Genomic DNA, 8,109 nt, shown 5'->3' with positions numbered 1-8,109 from the left:
AGGATTAAGTCGAGTTAAGGTGGAATCAATCCCCCTCTAACTCCTTATCATAGAATCAACCTAGCATTCCCATAGTTGTCCTGATAATCGACTAGTTGCATCTTGTGGGTAGTTGCATCGTAGTCTAGTTGCCACTTCGTAAATCTCTCATTAGACTTTAGAGTTAAGAATACTTATACGTAGAGAACATTAACATGCGGAAGGACTAGGAGTGGAACGAATCACTCTACTCCACTATATCTCATAGGATTGAGAGTAGAATCTTTGATAAACATAGACACGTAAGATAGTTTTAGTTTACTTACGTTTTGAGTTCATCGTTCATTTCGTTGGTAAACTATTCATTTTATGTTTTATCACTGTCATAGAAAAATCAGAAATTTGAAAGTGTTCTAGAGCTTATTGGAGTCTCTAGAGGCTAAAAGTCGACTAATCTCTAGCAATCTCGTAAAGACAAAGCCACAATGTTCTAGAATGGAGTCTCTAGAGGCTAAAGTCGAGTCACCTACATGATCATGTCACTACTCTCGGTCAATGTTCTAGCAATCTCATGATGACATTGTTACAAGAAAATTTTTCAAATGATGAAGGGATGCATTTGAGAAAGATAACATCAATATCCCCTTTCAAAGCCAAAGAAAAAGAAGAAGCGGACCATCATATGCCAAATTTTTCTTGAAGGAAAAGCAAGAAAATTTTAAGATGAAGGATGCATTTGAAGTACATCAATATCCTCCAAAGTGATCAAGTTTCTAATTTGGAAAAACAACATCTATTATCCATGCAACATAAAGAGAAGTCATGTCCAAGCTTTCTAAGAAAAAGGAACATCATTATCCATCAGCAATATCATGCAAAGATCAGGAAGAAAAAATTCATGCAAGACAATGCTCTTTAGACCTTGGTGCTAGTGTTAATCTCTTGCCATATCATGTGTACCAAGCGTTAGGCCTGGAGAACCTAAAGCCTACAAAAGTCAAATTGATGTTAGCTGACCGTTCTAACAAGATTCCTAGAGGCATAGTTGAGGATGTTCTTGTTCAAGTAGCCGATTTCTACTATCTAGTGGATTTCATTGTGATAGATACCAAGGAGGCCTTTGATAAAATTCCAATTATTCTAGGCCGACCTTTCCTTGCTACCGCAAAAGCTTTGATAAATTGTCACAATGGTTAAATGAAGATCAACTTTGGTAAGATGTCCATGGACATAAATATCTTTCACCTGTTGTATAAGGATTGTGATGACGCCGAGGGTGGAGAGGTGTACTTCCTTGATAGCATGATACAAGAATTCTGCCCATTTGAAGATACAATTGAGAGTGCTCAATCTACAGAAAACTGTGATGAACCTGAGAACCCCACCACAAAGGCGTTGCTAGCCATGTTCTTGGAATCTCTGCAAAAAATTCAGGATTTATGTGAGCATAATGGAAAATTGACAAAGAGAGTATCATATCTTGAAAATATGAACTCTACATTTCAGGATGAATAATAGAGTTCTACCCAGAAAAATCATTTGCTAGAAAATCAGCTTAAAGAAGTTTTGGAAAAACAACAGAATCTAGAAATTGAAATGAGTCTTCTAAAACAGAAAGTGGACCATATTGATAAGACAAATTGCACTGCTAAAGCTTCTTCTACACCACCATTGTCTGAACGAGAGAAGTATGTGAACTAGTCTACCACCCACCTTGAGCGCAGTCAGACAGACATCCATTATCATTACTATGGTGGTAAAGGGAACATTAGATACTATTGTCATGTTAGAAAGAAAGATTTTCGTCAATCTTCTACACAGAGGAACCATAAGGCCTATCACACAATCATCAGACCTGAAATAGTTCAAGGTAGAGAAGCAACTTCACTAACAATCTTTCCAGCATATCAAGTAGTATTTTGGAGAACAAGGTGAGACCTCCTCGTCCTCCAAACATTCGTCAGATTTGGGTAAGAAAATCTGATCTCCTCACTCCAAGTTGATAATGATATAATATATAGTCTTAGGGATCTGACTTAAAAAGACCTAACAAAAAAAAAAAAAAAAATCTTGGTAAAAGGAAATGTTCTTATTTTTGGGATTAATTTTGATATTCGGCATCAATGGTAATATCTTCCCTTTTTCTCATTCATTTCATTTACTTAATTTCTATACATTAAAGACAATGCATATGTTAAGTTGGGGGAGGGTGTACTTGAGAAATGAATTTCAAAAATTATTTTTCAAAAACAAAAATATTTTTGTTTCTATATCAGCAGAATGAGAAAAATGAATTTTAATGGTGAGTCTGGGATATATATTCTATACTACTTAGTATTGAGTTTGATAGATAGTTGATATTATTGATTTCATTACCGCTTAGACAATTTATTATGCTCAGACATAGTTCTTGTTGATAGAATTCTTTATCAAGGCAACACTATAATACTTGGTCAGTTTTGTGTACTTTTGCTAGAAGAGAGATTTAACCCCTAGTAAACTGGAAGTAGATTTTTTAGACTTAATCCATGAGACTTGAGCTTTATACCCATTCTTTGGAGATTTCTTATGAAAAATCCAAGTCTTAGTGACTCAACATCTTTCAGTTATTTATATCATTGTAATATAGTCTCATTATTCATTGATTTGGTTAATCACGAAGTGACATCAACTGGGGAGATAGCCATTAGGTCTTGTAGTCTATTCAAAACAGAGTATCATACTAATAAGTCAAGTAGTGAACCCATCCAGCCTTTATCCCACCTAGTAGGTGATAGGGTTATATACTAAAAACATTACTTTTGTATTAACTCTAATTCTTTATATTTTGAATGAGAATCATATGGGCAAATGTTATGCATATTATATATGTTATTAGTTATATGCATGTGTCTAATACTTTATGTTGTAGATGATATGGTGTGGACACACAGAAGATCATATCATCAGTACCTTATAAAGTATAAGTAATCGTTCACAACCTAGATGGATTTGGATAAACCATTGGTACGATTGTAGTATAATCTGGTATTAGTCTATCTTAACTATAGGATTATACTAGTACACTTTGTGTGTATTGAACATGACCAAGTGAGGTTGTTTCTCTTTATACTGACTATATAAGAGAACAAGCACCTCTGTTATTATGGATGCTTGTCCTCTTAATCCGGATATAATAACAGGCACTTACGTGCATTGTACATTGCTTTAAATCATCAATGAGTGAGATTCATTTGTGAATCAACAAACTCGATGGATTGGGTAATGACATTATATGTAAGGTGTGCTGTTAATTATAGAAAGAATTTGTGACCCGCAGGAAGTCGGGTTGATGATGCCCCCTTGAGGAGCTAAAAAAGATTGCCATGTAAACCCTGCAGGTGGATTTATTCCGACATGACAATGAGGTTGAGTGGTACTACTCAAGGACATAAGAAGTTGATTAATGTAGTTGTCAGTAACTTGACTTAATTAACGGACATTCAATATCTTAAACATGGGGAGATCCACAAGCATATAATATGGAGCCCATAAACGCTGACACGTAATTTGGGATTAGGGCGGTAGTGCAACAATGACCTTTAGTGGAATAAAACATTTGTTGACGGACTTGGGCCGTGTGTTCTGGGCGAATATGGGAAGCCCAAGCCCGTCAGGAGGCCCAACCCTAATTTCTCCTCATGGTCCCTGTTGTAGCCTATAAATAGAAACCTTTCTCTCCTGGCCATTTTTACTATTCATTTAGATTGAAAAGAGAGGCAAGGAAAGATATATCCAATTTTGGTTCTAACTTTGTGAGAAAGAAGGGGGTTGGTAGATCGTTGCCCACACAACGTCCAATCTATTGAAAGGAATACAACAGAAGATCAAGGGGTTGATTTCGGATTTCATAAAGCTTGGATTCTCAGAGATATCTTAGCCGATTCTAAAGGTATGTTTTCTATCCAAAATCGTGAACACTATTAATTCCGCTACTCATGGTTTTCACGGTTTGTAGAAATATTCATTCTGAAATAATGGTTCCTATAGTAGGACCATCATGTTAAACCCTTTTGAGCCTTACATCAAGCGATTCCTTCCAAAACCCTTTACCCAACTCCAGACAAGGAGTATAGCCAAAAACATTTATCAACCATACCTATATGTTTCTGAGAATACGAGGGGCACAAAGAGGAAGAAATAGCACAAAAGGAAGATTACAAGGAAATACCAGAGAGATACAATGAAAACCATCATTCTGTTATAAGTGAAAGAAGCTAGTGGAAAACAAGCATATCCAGTACTAATCAAGGATATACCATTGAGCTATAAAAAAAAAAAAAAAAAAGTTGAACAGAATGGATGGAAAAGCTAAGACAAAGGAAGAATTTTCTCTACAATACAAAATTTGAAGAAATATTCCAAAGAAAGAAGCAAAACCCTTAGTGTTTTTAGAAACAACCTTTGAATCCTTTTTACCTTTCCTTCATAAACCAATACCTAAACCAAGTTACAACCCATGACTTATCACTACAGTATGATACAAAGTCTAGAATTGGTGAGAGGATGCTAAAGTGAAGGACCCGACACTTCAAATGTGATTGACATTCTTTCTTTGGGACTACTTTCATTCAGAAGTCCGTTTTTCAATGTAGTATGTGTAGGAAACGTTATTTTCAGAACTCATATTTCTACAAACAACGAGAACCACGCGCAGCGGAATCAATGGGTTCTCACGATTTGGATAGAGAACAAACCTTTTAGATCTGATTTTGATAACCATAAGAATCCAAGCTTTATGAATCCTTATCAACAATCAACCCCTTGATCTTCTGTTGTATTCCTTTAGAATAGATTGGTCATTGTGTGGACAACGATCTACCAATCCCCTTCTTTCTCACAAAGCTAAATCCAATTTTTGGATTTATCTTTCCTTGCCTCTTTTTCTAAACTAGGTGAATAGTGAATTTCGGCCAGAGAGAGATTATTTTATTTATAGCCTACAACAGGGACCATGAGGAGAAATTAGGGTTGGGCCTCCTGACGGGCTTGGGCTTTTCATGTTCGCCCAGAACACACGGCCCAAGTCCGTCAACAAATGGCTTATTCCACTAAAGGTCATTGATGCACTACCGCCCTAATCCCAAATTACATGTCAGCATTTATGGGCTATATATTATATGCTCGTTAATCTCCCCATGTTTAAGATATCGAATGTCCGTTGATTAAGTCAAGTTACTAACAACTACATTAATCAACTTCTTTTGTCCTTGAGTAGTACCACTCAACCTCATTGTCATGTCGGAATAAATCCACCTGCAGGGTTTACATGACAATCTTTTTGAGCTTCTCAAGGGGACATCATCAACCTGACTTCTTGCATGACACGGATTCCTTCTATAATCAACAACACACCTTACATATAATGTCATTACCTAATCCATCGAGTTTGTTGATTCACAAATGAATCTCACTCATTGATGATTTAAAGCAATGTACAATGCACTTAAGTGCCCGTTATTATATCCGAATTAAGAGGACAAGCATCCATAATAACAGAGGCGTTTGTTCTCTTACATAGTCAGTATAAAGAGAAATAACCTCACTTGGTCCTTTTCAATACACACAAAGTGTACTAGTGTAATCCTATAGTCCAGATAGACTAATACCAGATTATACTACAACCGTACTAATGGTTTGTCCAAATCCATCTAGGTTGTGAACGATTACTTATACTTGATAAGGTACTAATGATATGATCTTCTGTGTGTTCACACCATATCATCTACAACATAAAGTATTAGACATATGCATATAACTAATAACATATATAATATGCATAACATTTGCCCATATGATTCTCATTCAAAATATAAAGAATTAGAGTTAATACAAAAGTAATGCTTTTATTATATAACCCTATCAATCTCCCACTTATACTCAAAGCATTGCTTTTTAGTATACTACTAACAGTATGTGGGATGTTCGTAATCATTATTCTCTCCCCCACATACATGAGGTAAAATAGTAGACCATCTTCTGAGAAATTCTTTTCTGAGAGTATGACCGGTGAGGATTGAAAGTCGAGATTATCTGCCTATGGTAAACTAGGGATTCCGTTTCTTGGATAGGAGAGTATAGGAGATTGACTAAGTACACACATAAGCCTTGATTGAGAATTTTGTCAATATTTACTATCTCCTATCATAATCTATGAGTCTTTGCAGTAATGTAGTTAGCAATGGAGACTATCTGTTGGAGTAAGCACTAAGTGGGTAAGGAATTTCTCTCACTGAAAAATACTATCATTCTTGAGCATGCTATTGATTGATTTTGTGGGTATACCACTTGAAAACCCTCACGAGACTATAACTCATCCTTTTTGGGGAAGTTAAAGGTTTAAAACCTTATTGCATATGGTAAATGCAATCGCAATGCCTACGAAAGTGAGGTAGGATTTTATTTTTGTTATTAGGATGTGATTTTGATCACTTATATATTTTTTATCTTATTTGCTAAGAGACTAGAAATAGGCTAGTTGGGAGTTGTGATAAATGCTCAAAAAGTGCAATTTAACCCTCAATTATGCCTCTTGTTTAGCCATCTTAGTGGACTAATAGTGTTTGTAAGTTATGTTTTATGATTCTACAGGTGAAAAATAGAGTTTTGTAGAATATTAGATAAAAAGGGGTAAAACAGAGCAATTCGGAGCATTAAGGATAACATGGGAAGCCTGTGGACAATCATGGAGAAGGCCTAGGATTGAAGCTATTAAAGATGTGCTTGGACCTATTTTAAAGCGTATTTGGAAGCCCAAGGCAAAAGGATTCGTTGCTTGGACCAAAGCCTGCAAAAGAGAAAATAAGGATGGAGCAAAAGAGGAAAAATAGAGTCTCGGCGTCCGGAGGCGCTGACTATCGTGGAGTCCGTGACGGGCCGGGTTCATGCGTCCACATGCGAGAACTCCATTAATCAGAGCCAATTCCTTCACAGATTTGGAGACAAAGTTAGACTTTGAAAGAAGTTGATTTGTACTAGGAAACAAACCACGGTTTGGAATGCTTCTAGAACTCATTGTAACCCCTATAAATAGTGGACCTAAGTACCTCATGTAATTTGCCAATTCACATATACTCTTGTCTCCAGAACTTGAGGCAGAGAGAGATTACTAATAAAAGATTCGGTTTTAACTAGCCGAGTCTTAATAAGTTAGTCATTCTAGTCTTATGTTTTTCGACTCTTCTTCTTCTCGTTCTTCGTGTTCTTCTTTCTTTATGGAAGGCTAATCTTCTCCTTCAAGGGAGGAGATGAAGCTGGTGCTTAAGGTTTAATGATTATTCTGGTTCATGGTGTTCTTCAATCAGGTTAGTTCTTTATGCTTTTAGTTATTAGTTCCAATGCCCAGACCAAGGGATGGAAGTATAGATTAAGGTTTTTATTTATTACAATTGAATATCATGCTAGTTTAGGGTTTTATTTATTACAATTGAATATTTGCTAGTGACATGCTTTTATTTATTACAATTGAATATAATGCTAGAATAGAGTTTTATTTATTGGAATTGAATATTATACTATTATTCTCTACTTTTCTTCTAGTTGTGTAGTGTTTTAGAGTAAGGGAAGTATTCCTTGTGTTTGCCTTAGATGGTGATTCATTGAATAGCTACCCAAGCTCACATAAAGGGAAAGAAGATATTAATAGCATAAACATAGGAACAACCTTAAATAGAGTAATTCGTTAATGATGTTTCGTCCAAGAGGGCATCAGCACTCGCTCGATTGGCAAATTGTAGTCTATTTGTTAAAACAACCATGAAGCAAAATGTCATAGATCAAAGGTATCAGTGGATTCTAATCTCTTGAATTCCCTCTCTTATATATTCTCAATAGTTTAGTTAGTTTAGTTTAGTTTAGCATTAGAATCTATAATATTTATAATCATAGTTTTTAATCCCTCAAACGCCCTTTCCAGTCCTGTCCTTCATATAAACATACACTTAAAAGTGGAACGATACTCTACTCATCATTTACTTATTGAGGGATAATTAGGTTTTGATACACTTTTATTTTGTTTAACGACCATCATCCATATACCATCTCATACACACAAAAAGGAGCGAGTGTCACATACACCAACACAAAACTACA

This window comes from Coptis chinensis, chromosome 7, assembly GCF_015680905.1.
Source record: "Coptis chinensis isolate HL-2020 chromosome 7, ASM1568090v1, whole genome shotgun sequence".
NCBI classification, from domain to species: Eukaryota; Viridiplantae; Streptophyta; class Magnoliopsida; order Ranunculales; family Ranunculaceae; genus Coptis; species Coptis chinensis.
The sequence above is the reverse complement of the archived record's forward strand: the minus strand, read 5'-3'. Positions refer to the sequence as shown.